The sequence below is a fragment of the Sapajus apella genome, unplaced genomic scaffold, assembly GCF_009761245.1.
Source record: "Sapajus apella isolate SASKATOON/1434 unplaced genomic scaffold, GSC_monkey_1.0 scaffold1, whole genome shotgun sequence".
Lineage (NCBI taxonomy): Eukaryota > Metazoa > Chordata > Mammalia > Primates > Cebidae > Sapajus > Sapajus apella.
The window spans coordinates 10,404,598-10,427,574 of record NW_022436941.1 but is presented as its reverse complement, the minus strand read 5'-3'; the positions used below and the strand labels follow the sequence as shown (position 1 = coordinate 10,427,574).

The window sequence follows — 22,977 nt, the reverse complement described above, 5'->3', positions numbered from 1 at the left end:
ATGGCACATCTTGACCATTGGGGCATTATTGCAGCTAGTGCTATCTCTTCTTTAGGCATCGCCACCTAAGAAGAGCAGGTTAGCAATATCTTTTACCTCAAATCATTGACACCTTTTTCTACTTTATTAGCTCAATATGTTACCCAGAAATGATTCCACTGGTTTGTATTTGTGGGTGTAATACAACTTAACTTACTTTATTAATTATCTTTACTCACCTCTTGAGTTGCTTAATAGAGTCAGTGATTGTTTTGGAGAATGTTGACAGCTGATTCCAAAAACCCACCAGAAAAACCTATTGATCAAGAAAGAGTATATTAGAACCACTGAAGTAATACAGAATGCTGTTTTGACAAAATTTAAGAGGGTAAGAGGATAAATTTTAAAAGAAAATTTACAGGGTACTGGAGCCCCGACTGGATGATTTGTTTTTCAACATTTATTTTAGAATCGAAGGAAACATGCATATTTGTTACAAAGGTATATTGTGTGACTCTGTGGTACATAGTATAAATGAATCCATCACCCAGGTAGTAAGCATAGTACTAACAAATAGTTTTTCAACCCTTTCCCCCTTCCCCCTCTTTCTATTCTCCAGTGTCTATTGTTCCTATTTTTATGTCTGTGTGTACCCAATGTTTAGCTCCTACTTATAAGTGAGAACATGCAGTATTTGTTGTTCTTTTTCTGCATTAGTTTGCTTAAGATAATGGCTTCCAGCTGCATTCATGTTGCTGCAAAGGACATGATTTCGTTCTAGGCAAGTTTTGGAAGATAGGGTAATCAGCTGTCCTAGTTTGCCTGGGATGTGGAACTTAACAGTGCTAAAACTTAAGTCTTGAGAAAACTTGGACAGTTGTCCACTCTAGATGGGGAATGGGCAGAAGTTAGGAAATAGCATAATACATTTGGATTGGTGGTCACTGAAATGAGTTTTGATCCCAAAGCTAATGGTTTTGATGAATAAGCTGGTGAGTAGGTTTAGTTTCATTTGCAAAAGCAGGTGTATTCTACAGCAGGGAGCTGTTATTTTTGCTTGCTCTCCATATTGATTTAAATAAGACCAAAAAAGTATGCCTAGTCATGCCTAGTCACCATATTATTAAAATGAGAGTAGGGAAATTACATTGATTTCCATTCTAAAGATTGAATATAATCTGTTTGAATATGACTAGATTCTGAATTTAGTTTTGTTACTTAAACATTTTGCAAAAGCCCACATTTTAAATTCTACTTTCAATGTCCTTGAATCTGAAAACCTAACTTAGTTAATAATAAAGTCATCCCCCCAAAAAAAATTATATCTTGATTGTAGAGATATTCATATGAATGAATCATTCATCTAAACTCAACTACACCAAAAAGGGAAAATTTTACTATATACAAGTAAAAAATAAAAATGTCCATTGTGATCTAACTTGCAATATGATGGAAGTTGAAGAAAAAAGGGGGAAAAGTAATATTTCTAAATCCCTATTATGTGCAAACATTGCTCTTGAAATACTTGTAAATGAATTATGTGAGGAAGTCATTATTGTGTCTATTTTAATTATGAGGAAATAAAAACTCAGAGAACTAAAGTAATTTACCATAGTCCACTAGATAGTAAAAGGACAGTTCCTGGATTATAGCATAGTTCTGTCTAAATCAAAGGATGTGCTATTTCCAAAGCACATCACTGTAATAATGTGACTAGCCATTCTTCCTGCATTCTAACTTCACCTTCTCTTTATACCACCTCAAAGACAAGCTGAAAAGTTACAGCAGGAACATCTCTAAGAAGGATTAATTATATTCAAAACAGCCTTATCTAGCTACTGTCATATATAAACTAAATCTAAAATTTGCAGGTAAATTTAAAATTATAATCTGGGGATTATCAGAGTATATTAGGCTAAGACAAATTTTGATTGTATACAAATACAAACCTGTAGCTTTTGGGTACTCATAAAATAAAGCTATTTTTTTTTCATAAAATCAAAATAGAACTAAACAGCTATATAACAGTAACCTTTAAGAAGTAAATAGAAAAAGTGTTCAATAGCCTTTTTTTTGTTGTTGTTTTATAGGAAGATGTAGATTTAGATTAGAGTTCCTAAGACTGGCCAGAATTAGAACGAAATTTAGGAGACAGTGCCAATAAAGTCAAGTCAGTGAAAACTCAAGAAGAGTTGCTGTGAGTGAAGAACTCAAAATCATCCACTGGTTTTTGTAATAAAGAGTCTAAAGTTGGCCATACATCTGAATCTGAAATGAAGAATATTAGAATGGAGTCAAAAACGTATTTGCAAAGGGAGAAGTCATGCAGTTGTAGTTCAGACTTGATGAATGTACACTCACATCTAGTGGTGTGCTGAAGATTGAGGGGTTGGGGAGAAATAACAAAGATTTAGCACATTCTTGATAAGGAATGGGATTACAAACAACAAAAGCATTGTTTAGTTGAATCAAATAAGGATCCCCTTACAACTGACTACAATTTGTCTGTTATTCATATGCCTGATTGTGTGTTTCTTTTGCTGTGCTTGACATTTTTAGCAAAAGACTGGAAGAGGTGTCATGGGAACTTTGGGGTGTCACTTTGCCAGCCAGAAACCTCTGTAGCCAGTGGCACCTTTTCCAGAGTTTTACTAGGACCTGCTGGGCTCATTCTGCCCACTCAGCGTGGCAGGCTATGCTCAGCTTGCTCTATCAGCCCAGATCCCACACCTGCCAAGGGTGAGCCAGTTACAGAGTGGCAAGGTATGTGTGAGCAGGCAAGAGTGTAGGTTCCGGCCATTGCACACAGGCAGGCATGCCAGCTGCAGTGGCTGGACCAGGAGTACCACAAGTGTCTTCCACAGGACAGAGGGGGATGGGATGGCTTGGAGATGCCAGGAACTGCAGATCCCCAAAGAGGGTGCCCTGGCTTGGGGAGCTTCTAGGTCTGGGCTCCCCAGAAGGCCACAGTTACTCTCTCCTCATCACCTGCAATGTGTCAAGTGGGGCGAGAAGAGGCCTATTTCAGCTGTTTGTGTTACAGTTATTTCAGTCCTGCCATTCAGCAGGTCCTGAGTTCCTGCATCCAGGATAAATGAGATATGTGGACAAAGTGGACAACTAGAGTGTGCTTTACTGAGTAACAGAGCAGCTCCAGGAGACCAGAAGTGGGTAGCTCCTTTCCGCAGGCAGGCCGTCCCAAGGTCTGTGCAGTCCTCAGCAGAGTGGAGACCCAGAGTGGGTAGCTCTTATCTGCAGGCAGGCAGTTCCAATGACTGTACAGTTCTTAGCAGAGAGGAGACCCACAGTGGGCAACTCCTCTCCACAGGCAGGTAGTCCCATCATCTGCCTAAGTCTGGCTGAGTCCAAGGGTTTTTATGGATTCCAGAGGGGATGATGTGCGTGCTGATTACATCAGTGGCCATGGGTTGGTCCAGAAAAAGCACTCAGGCACCTGCTCCTTTTGACCCAGGAGCCTCTCTGCCTCATGCTGCCTCCTGCCATTGTTCATGGCATCCAGGCTGTTCATGCCGAGGGCTGCCTACAGGCCAACCCTGAACCACCCTCCATTTCCCCTTATCTCTCTCCCATGCTTGTCAGTGCCCAAATTCCAGAAGGGGCTGAGGAAACAGGGGGCTGGCATGTCAGCGGCACCCTGAGCATGTGTACATCCAGCCGGGTTGTGACAGTGCCCAGTCTCAGCCACAACCTTGCTCTGAAATTGGAGCAGATGCTGAGAGCGAGGAGAGGCCAGGCAGCAGAAGCAGCACTTCCAAGCCTGTGGGGGCAGGGGAGCTTCCCAGGCCCAGAGACAACAGGGATGTTTGGGTCCGCAGCCACGGCTAGGTGGCTAAGGCTGTGTCTGGGAGCACAAGGTTCCTGCCTCACCAACTCAAAATGGGGTAGGACTACTGCCTGATTCTGGCTTCTGCTGGCTCTGCAGAGCATGAAGCCCTGGCTGCACCTCTCCGCTGCAGCTGGTGCCTAGGCAGTGGCCACCCCAGATTGGCCACTGCTGCCATTAGAGGCAGCTTATGGGATTGGGTCAGTTTTGCCTTATTACTATGTACTGTCTAGGAAGGGGCATGTAATAATGAAGAGTGTTTGGCAAGGAGAGGTTCATCTTATTGGTGTCAGTAAAACATATGAAACAAAGAGAATAACTGAGAGATTAGGAGAAAATAGAGAAAGGATAGGAATAGTAGTCAACATGATGTAAAATGTAGAGTAAAATTTGGGCCCCAAGATAGCTGGAAAGATAGGAAGTGATAAAATAAGGAGATTTTGGAATGTAGACAAGATATTGGAATAAGTTTTCCTCATATAATGTAATTATGTATTTATTTATTTAATAGCTACTGAGTTAAGTATGTAATATATACCAGATACTATACTTATTGTTGAAGACACAGCGTTTAACCCCAGATAAACTGTCCCCTACCTCAAGAAGCTTATTCTTCAGGGTATTCTGTGTAAGAACCAGAAAGAGCTAATAACCAGAGTATAGCTGTATGTGTGATTAGCTACAGCAGTGAACTTGAGCGTGGATGTTGAATATGTTATTCCATACACACAGCAGCAACAGAGAATAGAGGGGAGTTGAGTCAGCCGTCCAAAATATAAGGTTATCCAGGACAGGAATATAGAAGGGTGTTGTGCTTTATATTCCATTAATAGGATCTCAGATATGTAAAGATTTTAGCATGAGGCAATGGCCAGTGATCTCAAAAGAAGCAGCAGTGTTAAGCAAGAAGACTACCAGTCTAGTTTCAACCTGACTTTTAGTTAACTAGGGTGTAGAAGGCCAAGAAGCCACTTCTGCAGAAAATTGAAGAGTAAGTAATGTTCAGTGAAGACAATGAAGAGCATGAAACATTCAGTGATGTGAAAAAAATGGCAGAAAAGGGAAAATAGAAATCAGGATTAGAGAAAGACAATGTCCTCTCTCCTCCATAAATTGAGAGGTGCTGGATTTTTTTCCAGTATATTACATTTTTGGTATTGAACTATATGAGTATATCTAACTGACTCAGTTATGTTAAAGAAAACTGAATTGACAAAAGTTGAATTGTCTTCTCTGTAAGAGAGATTTTTCTTCTTAACAAATACTTATATATCTCTATCAAAATTCCTGTCAAGGACATCTTTAGCATTTAACAAGTGAAAATACAATTAGAGGGCTGTACGCTTTTGGAGCCTAGCTTATATTTGAAACTTTGTGCAAAAGCATAATTATTTTAGGTATAACAAAATTTGCCTTTGACCTTTTGAATATTTTATTATGTCCTTGTCCTTTTCAAAATGACAACCCATTTCTAACTCCAAAAATTTGCTGGAGCAGAGTTATAGTCTTGTGTAACACACCCCACCCTTGTCAGGACAAGCTTAGAAAACATTGTTTCTTCTGACCAGCAAGGAACTATAGTGAACCTATTAAAATTAAAATTCCATGACAATTTGTCTCTAGTTTAAGCCACCTCACAAAATAATTATAGGAAAACAAGCAATTTAATCTAGATGGTTTTTACTTTTCCAGATATTTTTTCTAAAACAGTTAAGGGGTGCCATAGACTCAGTGTTTATTCCCCTTCATCCAAATTCATAAGTTGAAACCTTGTCCCCGACATGAAGATAAGTGAATGTGCAGGATTTGGAAAGTGACTTGGTTGTGAGGGTGGAGCCCCCATGAATGGGATTAGTAACCTTATAAAATAAACTTCAAAGAGTTCATTTATCTGTTCTATCATGTGAGATTACATTGACAAAATGGCCTTCTATGAACCAGGAAGCAGACCCTCACCGGACCCAAATCTGCCAATTCCTTGATCATGGATTTCCCAGTCCCCAGAATTGTGAGAAATAAACATCTGTTGTTTATAAGCTACCCAGTCCATGGTATTCTGTCATTGCAACCTGAATGGATTAAGGGGAAATAAATACAAGTATAAAGAGAAAAAAATCTGGAAACTATTTTAAGTTAATTACAATCACATTTCATTTTAATTAATATAATATATTTAAAATTAGTTTTTCAAATTCAATTTAACTGCAATGAATCTTTGCCATCAATTAGCAGCCTGGCGTAGTGGTTAGGAGGACATATCTAGAGACACACTGCTGTGTATTACAACCACAGCTTCATTTTTTCTTTCTTCTTTTACCTGATGTGTACCATATTCAATATCTCTATTTGTGGTTTCCTTCTCTGGTAAAACTATTCAACATTTCTATCCCCAGTTTCCCTCACTATTAAATCATGGTACCAGTCTCATAGATCTCTTGTGAGGTTTTACTGATTCACTTTTAATAGACCGCTTAGCACATCGCTTGTTACCTTCTGAGAGCTGTAACAATATTACTATGTACACATACACACAGTATGTGTGTGTTTGTTATCAATAGAGAAAGCAGTTTAAAACTTTAGGACTTGAAAGCACATATCTTCCAAAAAAGTGCATAATACTATATAAACCAAAGTATACATAAGAAAATAAACAAAGGAGCCAACTTCTGGCTGCTTAGCATGCCTGAATCATATATGTTATATTGTTTAATCTTTGGAGCAGTCTTTAAAAATTACAACTATCTCATTTAAGAAATTAGAAAACTGAGGTTGTTTTAAGTACTTTTCTCAAGGTCACATGCTAGGCAGTGGCATAGATAGAATTTAAATCATGACATGAAAAATAGCAACATGTATGGTGTTTGCACTTCTGCACATTAACAAACCTTAGTTGTATAAAATGAGCCAATTACAAATGGTATTTATGGAACCCCAATTAGGTAAAGTATCACAGGATTTCTTGTTCATTTTTTATTTCATTCCAGTATTTTTACAATACTGGAGATATTCACAAACTGGAAAAGTTTCTTTCCTATCTTCCCATTAACCTACTAAACAGAGCCACATTCTTCACAGTTTTTCCCTTTTACTTTTCCCTAGAGCTGTAGTTCTAGCCAGATCAGGGCCAAAGGGATATAATGGAAGTAGCTTGCTTTCCTGCTTCAATGTCACCTTCAGGGTAAAGTAGACATATGCTTACAGAAATCACCAGCTGCTAAATAAATTGGATACATTGAAAGAAATTCACCTTGTCAAGAGGTAGAGAATACTTATCTTCCCTGTGAACCAGGGGCTGGTTTTGTGACTTGGTGTGACCAATAGAATATTAGCAAACATGACATAGGCAGAGGAGTGAAAAGTGCCTGTAGATTGGCTTTTCTCCTCCCTTGGGGCTGAGACATTTTCTGCCACCGTGCACCTAAGTCTGGACAAGCCTTCTGGGGGTTGAGAGACCAAAAGGAGAGAGGCCAGCCATCCGGGACATCTCAGCTGAGATCCCATGGACCAAGTCATATACGAAAAACCAGACATGAGTCAGGCCATTCTAGACCAAGCCAGCTCAGAATGGAGGGAATGCCAAGTTTACTCATGGAATTATAAGAAATAATAAGTTTGTTGCTTTAGCCACTAAGTTTTGGGTGTTTGCATTGCACCAGAGGCTTTATGAGAGACATAATAGACATGTACCAGAGACTTTGAAAGGCACTTACGGGAGTTCAAAGATGAGTAGGCCTTAAAAAGTATAATTGGAATGTTTGTAACGCCAAGAAATGATAAATGCATGAGATGATGGATACCGCATTTACCATAATGTGATTATTACGCGTTATATGCCTGTATCAAAACATTTCATGTACCACATAAGTATATACACCTACTATGTACCCATAAAAATTAAAAATAAAATAGAATTGTTGATAATATCATAAAAAAGATAGGTCCTTGTGACTACCTTGTCACTAGCTTAAAGCAGGTTATAGTGTAGACAGAAAGTAAAGATATGAATATGTTATAAAACATCTCATAAAATTAAATGATCAAATAATATTGCATCTAAATACTAGAAAAGGTATCACAGTTAAAAAAAAAAAAAAAAAAAAAAAACCTAAAATTCATTTGGGAGTTATGGAAAACCTTTCTTCACATCAATATAAAAATCAAAAGAAGAACATTTTCAAATAATTTTAGAAGTAAATTTTGGAGACATAAAAAACCTTAGCCTAACTCTCACATTTTGTAGATAACAAAACAGAAAGTTAGGATAGTCATGGCCATGAGGGACCCTCACCTATCTAACCACTTAGATTTCTGCATATGACAGCATGCCTCACTCATTATCTAACCATAAAGGTTATATTTGATTGTTACCTTTGGATGAAAGAAGAGACCTTTCTCTTACTTCCTACTCCTAAGCACAATTAATCCACTCCTTTATTCACTTATTAATTCTTTACCTTTCATCCTATTTAAATTCCTTACTATGGATTACAAATTTTTACATAATATGGTTCCTACTCTCCTCAGCAACCTCATCTCTTAATACTCTTTCTGTTGGACATCAGAATATAATACTTGCTTTTTCCTTGGCCGGGAGCAGACTCCACGCCCCAAACCTTTGATTGGCTACCCAGAGGCTGATTTACCATGAAGCTAATGGCCATTAAAACAAAGGGCTCCACATAAGCACAGACTTGTTTCAAGGAATTATAATAATATTGAATTTAGAATTCTATCTTCTTTTTCCTAAAGAGGACTCTAATAATTAATGAGGAAATTATCTAACATTATTGCTCTTGCTGACCACTTGGTGTCCCAGCCTAGGAGAGGCAAGAAGCTACAAGGTCAGCCAAGGGCAGGGTTAGCTGTGAACACAGAAATGAAAGGTGGGAGATGCAACATGGAAATTCAGCCTGTCTGCTGTGTCTTCTTGCTACAACATTCTGTAAACTTACTCTATGCTGTAAATCTATGATGATTCATTTTATTGTTTTGTAATGTTTTCAATCTTGCATTAAAACATTTCAACAGCAATAAGTTTAATAAAAACTAAAGCACACATTTCATTTAGAAAGAACACAGCATTTTTGTTTCTTAAGAATGTAAATACTGTATGTTTTAACATAAAATGTTTATGAATGTTTACCATCCACCAAGGGCACAGTAGTGAAAATACCAACAATATGAAAATCAGAAAACACCAATCAACTTAAGAAGCTTAGCCAGTTTATTATTTATTAGTTATTTTAATACTATGATCAAAGACAATAATTTAACACATGTATCTGAAAAGTTAATTTACATATCACTCTAGAAACATGACTTTTTATTTAGATTGATTGTTCTTCATCTATATTAATTTTGCTCATTACAATTTCAGATTTTCTTTCATAAGTACAAAGAATAAAGTGATGACTATTAATGCAGTAGCAAAAGGAGAATTGCTCAATGATGTTAGTTTTATGTTAATATCATCAGCTGCTGAAATAGAATTTAGTTAATTCTAATAAAGATTTATTTTTTATTTAATTTACAGAAAAAAGTAAAGCTTCCAGAAGTTAATTCTGTCAAAAATGGCATTATTGAAAAAGACGTTATCAATTCATTCAAAAGTTAAATGAATAAAATAATATATTGGTACCAATAATATAAATAAAGATTTTGGTGGTTAAGAGCATCATAGTAAAAAGCAATATTCTTAGTAAGTTAAGGCATCTATGGAACAGAAATGTATATAAAATTAGCTGAGGCACACTCACAATTCACAATGCACATAAAACAAACTGAAATGCTTTGCCAATTTACATAGAAGCAAAATATTAAAATGTACAAGTAACTATATATAGTACTTGCTATTTAAATATATAAATCCACAAGTAATAATTCTAGTAATGATTTAATTATATATGCATAGAGAGAAAGAATGGAGAGAGAAACTGGACTTTGTTTCCAATTTTTGAATAAAAACAAACACTTTGGCATAATAATTTGTTTTTATCTTTTTGCTACTCATTTTCAGACAGACTTTAGAAATGATGAACATTTGGAGAACAATTTCAATCTAAATGTTCAAGAGCAGTATAGACCATTACTGGAAAAGAGTTTCTGTTCCCTTTTTTAACCAGATAGAAATTTTAATAAAAGTATTCAACAAACGGAGTACCATAAAACGTAACCTTTATCAAATTGAATCACTGAAAACAAAGCTTGCAGATAGAAATTGAAATTTATCCCTGCAAAAGTGAGGGCAAACTAGAGAAGTTAAATAATGAGAATTCAAATAATATATAGATTGAATTTTGAAGCTCTCTACCTGTGCTTTGGACTATCTCCACTAATGAGAAAAACATTTGATAAAACTCCTATATATAGCTATATAAATTAATATTGTGTTATTGAGTAGATTCAAATTTAGAAAACTTATGATTTGTTTAGCATCTAAATTTAGTGAAGACATGGAATCAACCTAAGGGCCAATCAATCGTAGACTAGATAAATAAAATGTGTTGCATATACAACATGGAAGACTATGCAGCTGTAAAAAAGAATGAGATCATGTCTCTTGCAGGAACATAGATAGTGCTGAAGGCCATTATCCTCAGCAAACTAAGACAGAAACAGAAAATCAAATGCTACACATTTTCATTTATAAGTGGGAGATAAATGATGAGAACACATGGACACAAAGAGGGGAACAAAAGACATTGCAGCCTCCTTGAGGGTGGAGTGTGAAAAAAGAGAGTATTAAAAAATAATGAAACTGTTGGCTACTAGATCTAGGATCCAGGTGACTAAATAATCTGTACAATAAACCCCTATGACATGAGTTTACCTGTAAAACAAACCTGCCATGTACCCCTGAACCTAATAACGGTTAAATAAATAAATAAATTTGGTGAAACTTCTTAAAAATAAATATTTTGGTGAGTTTTTCTTCTCTATAATGTCATAAAACTAATTTATCTGGCAACACAATGTTTCAAGAATTTCATAAAATTATTTTAATGCCTCCTTTCATTCTGAGAACTGTCCTGCTATAGATGAAAAATTATAGTTACCCTGTGTATAAAGCTGTGAAAGGTTGCCCGACCACTTCCCCTAGTGTGATGCAGTGATATTCTTCAAGGCACTGGCTTAGACACTGGAAATAGAAAAGTAGTATTAAAACTATCTCTGCCTCCCAGAAGCTAACAGCACAATGGGATGAAAAATATTCTTTAATTAGTGTTATCAGTTCTTAGTTGGAGACATACAAGAAGCTCCAGAGAGTACTCCAGTGAGAGAGAATGGGGTCTAATGGCTAGAATTGGTATTGCAAATATTTTAGCAATTTGATTACTGGGTGGAAGGTACAGCTTTTAGAAAATTGACCATTCAGCAATATATTTCTGAAAGAAGTTGTTCTGGGGTGTCAAAGAGAAATTGTACCAGAGTTAAACAGGAAAGGAAGACTTTATTCAAAACTATTACAGTGAAAGTCAATACTCTTGTAATAGGCGTGAGAGATCGAATTCAACTTCTAATGGGAAAAAATGCAGGAGAGTTTTCAAGCACTGGGGTGAGCTAGTGGAAAAGTACTACTGGATGTTGAGGGGGAGGTTGGTCCATGTGATTAGGCCATCTGGGTTTTCTAATTGTGCTTATCCAAGTTAGACTCCTACCCTCCCCTGGAAGCTGAGAGAGAGGGGCACTATTATCCTTGATGACTACATTTCAAAGAGTTGGCTCCCAGGTCCTAAAAAAAGACATTCCTTGGGTTTAAAACTGGCAAGAGGCTGGGGAGATGTACATCTCAAAAGGGAAAGAGAAATAATCTACAATTGCAAACTTCCTAAATTAAATGCTCTCAGTAAATGGAGGTCAGGAGTTTATAGTCAGGAAGAAATCTGTTTAAAGTTTAGTCAAGCTAAGGGGAATGTTAAGGCCACTTGGTCAGCGGATTTCTAAGCATCCATGCATATTTGGCTCCAAGTTAGAGGAATACAAGGAAAACTCACTTGCCTGAAATCTGTCCTCTCTGCTTCTCCTGCTGGCGAAGTTTATTCTTGTCTAGCAAGTTATAATCCTGTTGGAGTGTATATGGCCACTTAAAGACTGATCATAGGTCTTTAAGATTCAGTTTGAATAAATAAATACTTTTAGTGCTGCTACATAGTCAGCTTGGGAATAGGCTTTCCCCCTTGGACAGATGGCTTCCAGGGTTCCTGTATAGGAAATATTTTACTTTTTCACACTTTAAAGCCAATGAAAATGTACTTTTCTGCAAAAATGATGACAATGACAGGATATAACATCTGTTTTATAAGAGACAGCTGCATACAGTAGCTCCACACTAAATTTAATCTACTCCCTAATTCTTAGCTGTGTTCCTGAGGGAGCATGACTAAAACCATTGCGTTAGCTTGTTCCCAATGATGATGTCCAATAAAGATGCCAAAAATATTTTCACATTATTTTTGTCTTTGACATTTGAAAGCAAACCACACTTACTGGTAAAATTTTGTTTAACATCTTTACTAATTGCCTTCAGTATGTTAAAAATGTAACCCTTTTAACAGTCATCTTTCCTTTTTAAGGTATTTTGTGCTAATTTAAAATACTGAAAAGGAATAAAATGCACAAGAATAAAATGAGGCAATGTGATATTCAAACCACACTCCTTACTTCTCTTGCTGTGTGAATTTGCTTAAGTTCCTTAATCTCTATGAAATTCAGTTTTCTCCCTGATAAAAATGAAATAATAAAAAACAACTCTGCATTCTTGTTTGAAGATTGAGGATTATGTATGTTAAGTTCTTGAAACACAGTAAGTACCTAACAGTATGTTATTGTAGATCTGAAAGCTTCATATGTACAGTGTGATTATAAGAAGGGATTACTATGGTTTCATAACTGTAAGGCAATTTTGAATATGCCCATGAGGTGTTCTGAGCCCAGATGTAGTTAATTGTTTTTCTTATTCTCCCTTTCTTGGAAGAAAAAATAATTTTTGAATATTATATTGCCAAACAGAGCTAGAAAACGAATGCATTGTTGCATAATTGATTTGACAGTAACTTTCATTTATGAGTTTTGAGACCAGGCCCCTGGACTCTGGACTCCAAATCCAGAATTTTTTCAAGAGTATCCACATTGATTTTGTATCCTGAGACTTTGCTGAAGTTGCTTATCATCTTAAGGAGATTTTGGGCTGAGACGATGGGGTCTTCTAGATACACAATCATGTCATCTGCAAATAGAGACAATTTGGCTTCCTCTTTTCCTAACTGAATACCCTCTATTACTTTTTCGTGCCTGATTGACCTGGCCAGAACTTCCAATACTATGTTGAATAGGAGTGGTGAGAGAGGGCATCCTTGTCTTGTACGAGTTTTCAAAGGGAATGCTTCCAGTTTTTGCCCATTCAGTATGATACCGGCTGTGGGTTTGTTGTAAATAGCTCTTATTATTTTGAGATATGTTCCATCGATATCTAGTTTATTGAGAGTTTTTAGCATAAATGGGCTGTTGAATTTTGTCGAAGGCCTTTTCTGCATCTATTGAGATAATCAAGTGGTTTCTGTCTTTGGGTCTGTTTTTGTGATGGATTATGTTGATACATTTATGTATGTTGAACCAGCCTTGCATCCCCGGGATAAAGTCTATTTGATCGTGATGGATAAGCTTTTTGATGGTTTGCCAGTATTTTATTGAAGACTTTTGCATCTATGTTCATCATGGATATTGGCCTGAAATTTTCTTTTTTAGTTGTGTCTCTGCCAGAAATTTGGTATCAGGATGATGTTAGTGTCATAAAACGAGTTAGGGAGGATTCCGTCTTTTTGTATTGTTTGGAATAGTTTCAGAAAAAAATGGTACCAGCTCTTCTTAGTATCTCTGGTAGAATTCGGCTGTGAATCCATCTGGTCCTGAACTTTTTTTGGTTGGTAGGTTATTAGCTGCTTCCTTAACTTCAGACCTTATTGGTCTATTCAGGGATTCAACTTCTTCCTGGTTTAGTCTTCGGAGGGTGTCAGTGTCCAGGAATTTATCCATTTCTTCCTGATTTACTGGCTTATGTGCATAGCAGTGTTTGTAGTAATCTCTGATGGTAGTTTGTATTTCTGTGGAATTGGTGATATCTACTTTATTTTTAATTTCATCTATTCTATTCTTCTCTCTCTTCTTTTGTATTAGTCTGGCTAGTTGTCTATCTATTTTGTTGATCTTTTCAAAAAACCACCTTCTGGATTTATTGATTTTTGAAGGGTTTTAGTGTCTCTGTCTCCTTCAGTTCTGCTCTGATCTTAGTTATTTCTTGTCTTCTGCTAGTTTCTGAGTTTGTTTAATTTTGCTCCTCCAGTTCTTTTAATCGTGACGTTAGGGTGTAGATTTTAGATCTTTCCTCCCTTCTCATGTGGGCATTTAGTGTTATAAATTTCCCTCTAGACACTGCTTTAAATGTGTCCCAGAGATTCTGGTACATTGTGTCTTTTTTCTCATTGGTTTCAAATAACATCTTTATTTCTGCCTTCATTTCATTATTTATCCAGTAGTGATTCAGGAGCAGGTTGTTCAGTTCCATGTAGTTGTGCGGTTTTGAATGAGTTTCTTAATCCTGAGTTCTAATTTGATTGCACTGTGGTCTCAGAGACTATCTGTTATGATTACCATTCTTTTGCGTTTGCTGAGGAGCAATTTACTTCCAATTATACGTTCAATTTTAGAATAAGTGCAACATGGATGAAGCTGGAAACCATCATTCTCAGCAAACTGACACAAGAACAGAAAACCAAACATTGCATGTGCTCACTCATAAGTGGGTATTGAGCAATGAGAACACATGGAAATAGGGAGTGGAACATCACACACTGGGGCCTGTCGAGGGGTGGCGGGGGCTAGAGAGGGGTTAGCAGGGGGTGGGGGGATTGGAGATTGCTAACATTAGAAGACATACCTAATGTAGATGACGGGAGAATGGATGCAGCAAACCACCATGGCACATGTATACCTATGTAACAAACCTGGACATTCTACACATGTACCCCAGAACGTAAAGTATAATAATAATTAAAAAAAGAGTATCCAAAGAGACAATGTCCATTCCTTGATGAAGGACCAAGGTAGCACTAATCTTTGGCTAATTTTTGGAAGGAAATCACAAGGCTGGATGTGATACAAACAAAGTAGGTATTGGGATAACTCCAGAAAAATTTAACTTTTCATTAATTCTTGCATGCATGCATATATTTAGAAAACACTTATTGAGTGCCTTTCACCTAGCTAGCACTGTGGCAGGTGTCAGGAACAGATAAAAATAATAATAGCTTATTCTTATTATGCCCTACTGGTACTAGGAATGAGTTTAGTTTATTGCTTGTTTACTCATTTAAACCTCAATAATTTCCTGAAGTCTATATTGTTTCTATTCCCATTTTATAGATAAGACAACTGAGGTGAAGAAAAGTTAGAAAACACATATGGTAATATAACGTAGTGAAGTCAGAACCCAGGCTTTTGAATACCACTTCACAGTGTCTCCTCTAAAATAATAGTGAGCTAAGCAGACATGGTACTTGACCTTACCTAGTGAAGGAGAAAGAAATTAATCAAATAATCATGTTAAGTATATGACTATAGACTATTGTAATGGGGGCCATCTAAGTGTAGGAACATTACATAGAGAGAATAAATGTGAGGGCATGTGAAGAGAATGAGAAACTGAATAAAGGCCAGGGTGGCTGGGACACAGAGACTCATTGGGGGAAACGATGCAAAGTAGGGCCAGAGAGGTAAAGTGTTTAGCATCTGTAATAAGCCTTAACTTTGGAGTCCAGAAGACCTGTGTTCCAATCCTAGCTCTGCTGCTTTTTTTTTTTTCTGTATTTGCAGCAAAGGACTTAGCCTCTCCAAGCTTATGTCTTTATTTTAAAAATAAGGATAATAATAATATCTACCTCACAAAGTTACTGAAGTCAACAAATCAGATATTTGATGTCTGTACTTAGCACAGTGCCTGGCACATTATAAAACTAAATAAAGTTTAGTTACTATGATGATTATGTAAAATTCTAAAAATACTTACAATTTCAATTTGCCTTACTTAATCTGATTCTTTTCTTTAGCCTGAATTAATTCTCTAATTTATAGACTTAATATTTATAGAGTAGGATGTGAGCTATATTGTTCTGCTTTCTTCAGCAGACTCTAGACTAGAAAAAACTGTTTTAAAAGATAAAGTAACAAGTGTGTTAGTTGTGATAATAAACCAGCTCCATTGCCTTACATGTGCACAGACACAGGCTCGTGCACAGACACATGCTCTGGCACAGGCATTTGTGTGTGTGTGTGTGTGTGTGTGTGTGTGCACGTGTGCACTGTAGTTCAGACAAGCTTTCCATATTCCAGTTGGATCAAGCCCGTAAATCTGACATAGTCCAGGTCCCCAGGCAATTCCCCAGAGCACAATTATGTTGAAACCCCAAATCACTGGCTCTACTGCACCACAGTTGTTAAAACAACCCCAGAAAAGCTAGACAAATGAATGAATTTCCAAATTTAGCCTAGGTGATTGCTTAGAGCAGTGACTATCGTTCTAAGGAATGTTGTGTGTTGGTGCAAGGTATTGCCAAAGTAGATGGCAGATTTCCTCCTTACACAAAACTATGATAGTTAGTGGGCTTGTAAAAACTCATCAGAAATACAATTTTTCATTTATTTTGTTTCCATGAGTAGAGAACAGGAGAATTTCTCTCTTGCTGTTTGTGATCAAGAGGAAGATAGCAGTGATACCAGAGTCACCTAGCAAAATGCCAAGTAAATTGAGCTGATCCAATGACACAGGTGACAGAAGCCTACTTAGCTACTCCTGAGCCTACTTAGCGACTCCTGAGCAACAGGGTTTTGTCAGTGGATGGAATAATCAAAGAAGTTTCTGTATAGGTTATCACCTTAATAAGCTCTCTGTAAAAAACACCTTAGGAAAAATTTATTGATAGCATAACACAAGACTAAACAGAGGCTGCAAACTGAGTAGGTGTGGAGGATGCTTGAGGAAATAGCTATTTACAGAGAACAGGGGGAGCAAATAGGGAAGCCGGAGAGATTCCATAACAAGATTTTTCCCAGGGCTGTGCCATTTTAAAAAAATTTAAATGCCTCTTTAAGCAAAACATTTTTGGTTCCCAATCCCTGCAATAAGCCATCTGGACTCTGGTGAGGCTGATGCCATATGGACAGTCATTTTATCTAAGGAGCAACCAAGAGCACTATGAAAAAAAAATGTAATAATTATCTCAAATTAAATATATAGTCTAATTTAAAACTACAGCAAACTCAAAGACTTCAAAGTGCTACAGGAAAAATTTGCACATGGCTGATCCCTTATCTCCCTTCCTACTCTCTACATCTCAGTCTCAGCATGCTGCTGGTCACATCTGCTTGCCTAGGTCTTTATGCTGCCAGTCAAGCTGTGTGCAGAACAGGCAGCATGGCTGGGTACATGGCCCCAGGTGTATCACAACTCCTCTAGATAGAAACAAATAAAATTCATTTTAACAACCAACTGGAAACTCAGGAAAGCCTCTTTAGTGAACATGATAAGAAAACTTGGCATAGTTCCAAAGAAAGTGTACTGTCATTTACTTTGTTTAAGGAGAAAACTTATTTTTCCAATGTTTTTAAAAAATTTCTGACCTTTATGTTTAGCTATCCAAATTGCCTATGAGGTCAAACAAATCAGTCCTTTGCTACAGTTACCATCAATGGGATACTAAGACATGTATATTATTTTAATAGCTAATTGCTTTCCAAAATTATTTGAGAAGTAAATATGACTTTAACAGAAAATATTGGATGTTTCACTAAATTAAAGATAATGGGTATCTTTGTTTTTATAAAGGGTTCTAAGTCTATTGAATATTTGAGCTGCATTCTTTCTGAAATGTGTGCATACTGATTGATTCAAGTTTGAAGCAATTTATCACTTTTATAAATTAAGTGACCTTCCCCTGCTTCTCATACAATGAAGTTAAGTGCGAAGATTAACTAATCGTACTGCAATTTAGTGTTGTCTCTTAAAAGAACACTACAGATTGTTTTATTCTAATATGCTGCTTAAGTTTATGATAAATGCACTCTAATTTGCCACTATGATTGGCCTCTCTTTATTCTTTCCAAAAAGTCACTTGAATATTCTTGGTATTATATAATGAAATATCTTTATAGAATCTTTACTCAGTGTTGTTGATGATTTTGTCTGTGATTATTAAAAATTTTACATTCACAGAAATATGAAAAAGATTGAAATTCCTATAGAACTACAGAAAACCCCAGATATATATATACATATATATATATATATTTTTTTTAAAGAGCGAAAAATCCAAAGTTGGAGACACTACCCTACCTGATCTCAAAATATTCTACCAGTTATAATATTCAAAACAAGATACTGTCAAAAAAAACAAAACAGATATATAGATGAATGGAACAGAAAAGACAGCCCATAAATAAACTCATGCATTTACAGCCAATTTAACAAATGTGCCAAGAACACAAACAGAGAAAAGGACAGTTTTTTCAATAAATGAGATGGGAAAATTGGAAATTCATGTGCGGAAGAGTGAAATTAGACCCTTATTTCACACCATATACAAAACCAACTCAAAAATGGATTAAAGACTTCAAACCCGAACGTGTAAAACTGCTCAAGGAAAACATTGGAAGAAATACTTTTTGAAATTTAGTCTAAGCAAAGATTTTTTAAATATAATCCCAAAAGCATAAGCAACAAAAGCAAAAATAGACAAATGGGATTGCAATAAACTTACAAAAGCCTTTGCACAGCAAAGAAAACAATAGAGGGAAAAGAAAATCTACAGAATGGGAGAAAACCTACAGAATAGGAGAAAATATTAACCATTGATAAGGGGTTAATGTTCAAAATATATAAGAAACTTGCTATGGCTTTGATGTTTGTCCCCTTCAAACTTCATGTTGATGTTAATTTCCAATGTTGGAAGTGGGGCCTAATGGGAGGTGTTTGGATCCTGAGGTGAATTTCTCATAAACAGATTAATGCCCTCCCATGGGGGTGAGCGAGTTCTCACTCTTTTAGCTCCTGGCAGATCTGGTTGTTAGAAAAATCCTGGAATCATCTCCCTTTCTCTCTCTCCTGCACCTCTGCCCAATCATTCCCCTGTCCCTCCCACCGTAAGTGCAAGTGGCCTAAAGACCCACACTAGATGCAGATGCCCAGTCTTGAACTTTCTGGCCATCAGAATAATGAGCCAAATAAACTTTTTTTTAATAAATTACTCAGGCCCAGGTATTCCTTTATAACAACACAAAATGGACAGAACTCAACTCAACGGCAAGACAAAAAATTACTCAATTTTAAAAATGTGAAAAGAACCAAAACGGAGTATTTTTCAAAAGAAGACATACAAATGGCTAACAGGTATATATTTTAAAAAAGTAGAAATTCGAGCGCAGGCGGCTAGACAAGAGGGCAGCAACCAAGAGGAAACGGCGTGGAGGCTTGGCAGTTCAGGCGAAGAAGCCAAAAAGAAACGAAAAAGATGCCAAACCGCCAGCTAAGCCTCGCGCCACTGCAGAGGAGGTGGAGGAAGAAGAGAGAAACCAGATCCCAGGCCCCGTTTGCAAGGGCAAGTGGAAAAATAAGGAACGAATTCTCATCTTTTCTTCCAGAGGAATAAATTTCAGAACAAGACATTTAATGCAGGACTTGAGAAGGTTGATGCCTCATTCTAAAGCAGATACTAAAATGGATCGTAAGGATAAGCTATTTGTGATTAACGAGGTTTGTGAAATGAAAAACTGTAATAAATGCATCTATTTTGAAGCTAAGAAAAAACAGGATCTCTATATGTGGCTTTCAAATTCACCTCATGGACCATCTGCTAAATTCCTAGTTCAAAATATTCATACCCTTGCTGAACTAAAGATGACTGGAAACTGTTTGAAAGGCTCTCGGCCCCTTTTGTCTTTTGACCCGGCTTTCGATGAATTACCACATTATGCTTTGTTAAAAGAACTCACAATTCAGATCTTTAGTACACCACGGTATCATCCCAAAAGCCAACCATTCGTGGACCATGTGTTTACTTTCACCATTTTGGATAATAGGATATGGTTTCGGAACTTTCAGATTATAGAAGAAGATGCTGCTCTTGTAGAAACAGGACCTCGTTTTGTCTTAAATCTCATAAAGATTTTCCAAGGAAGTTTTGGAGGACCAACTTTATATGAAAACCCTCACTACCAGTCACCAAACATGCATCGGCGTGTCATAAGATCCATCACAGCTGCAAAATACAAAGAGAAACAGCAAGTGAAAGATGTGCAGAAACTGAGAAAGAAAGAACTGAAGACTCTTCTTCCACACGATCCCACTGCAGATGTTTTTGTTACGCCAGCTGAGGAGAAACCAATAGAAATACAGTGGGTAAAGCCAGAGCCAAAAGTTGATTTGAAAGCACGAAAGAAACGGATTTACAAAAGGCAAAGAAAAATGAAACAGAGGATGGACAGAGGGAAAACAAAATAAGTCAACGAAAACTTGATTTGTTTTCAGTTATTTTATATTTATTTTGTATTCAGTGTGTAAATACTTTTATTATCCAGTATTACTTATGTCTAATTAGTGTGGCATTTAAAAGAAAGAAAAATTAAAATCTTAAAATCAAAAAAAAAAAAAAAAAAAGTAGAAATTCCATTTGACCCAGCAATCCCATTACTGGGTATATACCCAAAAGATTATAAATCATTCTATTATAAAGACACATGCACACGTGTGTTCATTGTGGCACTGTTTACAATAGCAAAGACCTGAAACCAACCCAAATGGCCATTGATGATAGACTGGACAAGGAAAATGTGGCACATATACACCATGGAATACTATGCAGCCATAAAAAACAATGAGTTACTGTCCTTTGTAGGGACATGGATGAATCTGGAAACCAGGAGAAACTCCAGATATAGGTGACAGGGGGATGGAGAGAGCAAACCACCATGCCATGTATGTACCTATGCAATAATCCTGCATGATCTGCACATGTACCCCAGAACCTAAAGTACAATAAAAAAAAAAAAAAAAAAAAAGTTGAACATCGCCAAGTATAAGGAAAGTGCAAACTAAAACCACTGTGGTATATCACGTCATATCTCGTATGATGGCTGTTATCAAAAAGTTAGACTACAACAAGTATTGCAAAGGATGCGTAGAAAAGATAACACTCACATACTGTTGGTGGGAAAGTAAATTAGTACAGCCATTTTGGAAAATGCTACAGAACTTCTTCAAAAAACTAAAAATAGAACTACCAGCACATGATTCAGCAATAACCACATGATCCAGCAATCCCACTACTGGGGATTTATCAAAAAGAAATAAAATCAGTATGTCAAAGAGATATCTACCCTCCCAGGTTCATTGCAAACATTATTTACAATAGCCAAGATATGGAATCAACCTAGATTTCCACCAACAGATATATGGATAAAGAGAAAATGTGATACACACACACGCACACACACACGCACACACACACACACACACACACACACACACACACACACACACACACTGGAGTACTACTACTAAGCCTTTAAAAAGAAGTGAGTCTTGTCATTTGCAACATGAATAAAACTGGAGGACTTTGTGCTAAGTGAAATAAACCAGACGCAGAAAGACAAATATCACATGATCTCACTTGCATGTGAAATCTAAAGTTGAACTCATAGAAGCAGAGAGTAGAATGGTGGTTGCCAGACTCTGGTGGGTGGGGAAGGTGAGGAATGGGAACTACTGATCAAAAAATGCAGCCTCAGACAGGACAAATAAGTTATGAAGATCTATTGTCCAGCATGACAACTATTGTTAATATAATGTATTGTATACTCAGAAATTGCTAAGAGAGTTAGACATTAAATATTCTTACTGCAGAAAAAAGACAAGTATGCCAAGTAATAGCTATATTATTTTGTTTGATTTAATAACTTTCCATTGTACACATAGGTCAAAATACCACATTGTACCCTGCAAATACATGTAATTTGTATTTGTCAATTATATCTTAATAAAGCTGGGAGGAATGTTAACAATGGCAATGATAGTGACAGTTGTTGAGCAATTGCTTCATGCTGGATACTATTATTTGGTAGTTGATATAAAGTAGCATTTCAGTACACTGGCTTTCAATTCACAGAAACTTTATTATCCATTACCCCTTTAATGAGTATAATATGACTATAATACACAGTCACCAGAAGGTAGCTTATTCATGACTGACAGAGAAAGCCTTCTATGACCTCTTGGAACTCAATTTCTCCATCTGAAAAATGGAAACAAAATACCTACCACACAGAATTGTTACCACTACATAAAGTTTTGAAGAAATAAAAGTTGTCAAAAATATACTTAATTTATATATTTTTAAACTTGAAATTAAGGTCAAATACCACTCTTTGTGAATACAGATCAGAAAATAATGGTATTTTGGCTTAAATTGCTCCAAAAAATAACAGTTATTTTCCATTTAAATTATGTGCATGGAATTGGGAAAATACAGAATTTTAAAGTATTTAAATACTTGCTAGAGTTCATTTGTGCCTAACAATATGCCGAAAACTCATCCAGCAGATTTTAAGATGGTTGACTATATAACCTACTCTATCGAATAAGTATTAGATAATTTGGGCAATAATTTATATGGTCGTTCTACCTATAGGCTTCATTAAAATACTTGAAATAATTATTAATAAACCTCTGCATGCTGAGGTTGAATATTCTAAGCAATGAAAATATAAATAATTGATAACAATATTATATATACATTTTTTAGTATGATTGTACTCACATAATTTCATTGAGACTCAAAACTACTGAGAAGTAGGCAGGTAACATTATTCCATTTTTAGATAAAAAAATCTGAAGTTCAAAAAATTAATAACTGGCCTAAATTTACCTGAGAGCTAAGCAGCAGAGCTGACTAGTTTGCTCCATGTCCAAACCTTTTAAAACTATCTTTACCCTGCAATATGCTTTTATATCCTTGAAAGACAACTGTGGCATGAAGTGAGAGTAAAATTTTATAAGAAAGAAAACAAAAATAAAAGGAGTGGGAAATATTTTGGATAGAAATGTTTGCAAT

The 22,977-nt window shown here is 36.3% G+C and overlaps 1 pseudogene across 1 annotated transcript in view; it reads left to right on the top strand.

Annotated features, from left to right (window-relative positions):
• Positions 1-20,476, top strand: part of LOC116549070 — a 70,589-nt pseudogene extending 50,113 nt beyond the window's left edge. The window contains exon 2 of the transcript XR_004267793.1: positions 19,281-20,476. The product of XR_004267793.1 is annotated as a ribosome biogenesis protein BRX1 homolog pseudogene (transcript). The remainder of the gene's footprint in view (positions 1-19,280) is intronic.
• Positions 20,477-22,977: the final 2,501 nt, after the last annotated feature.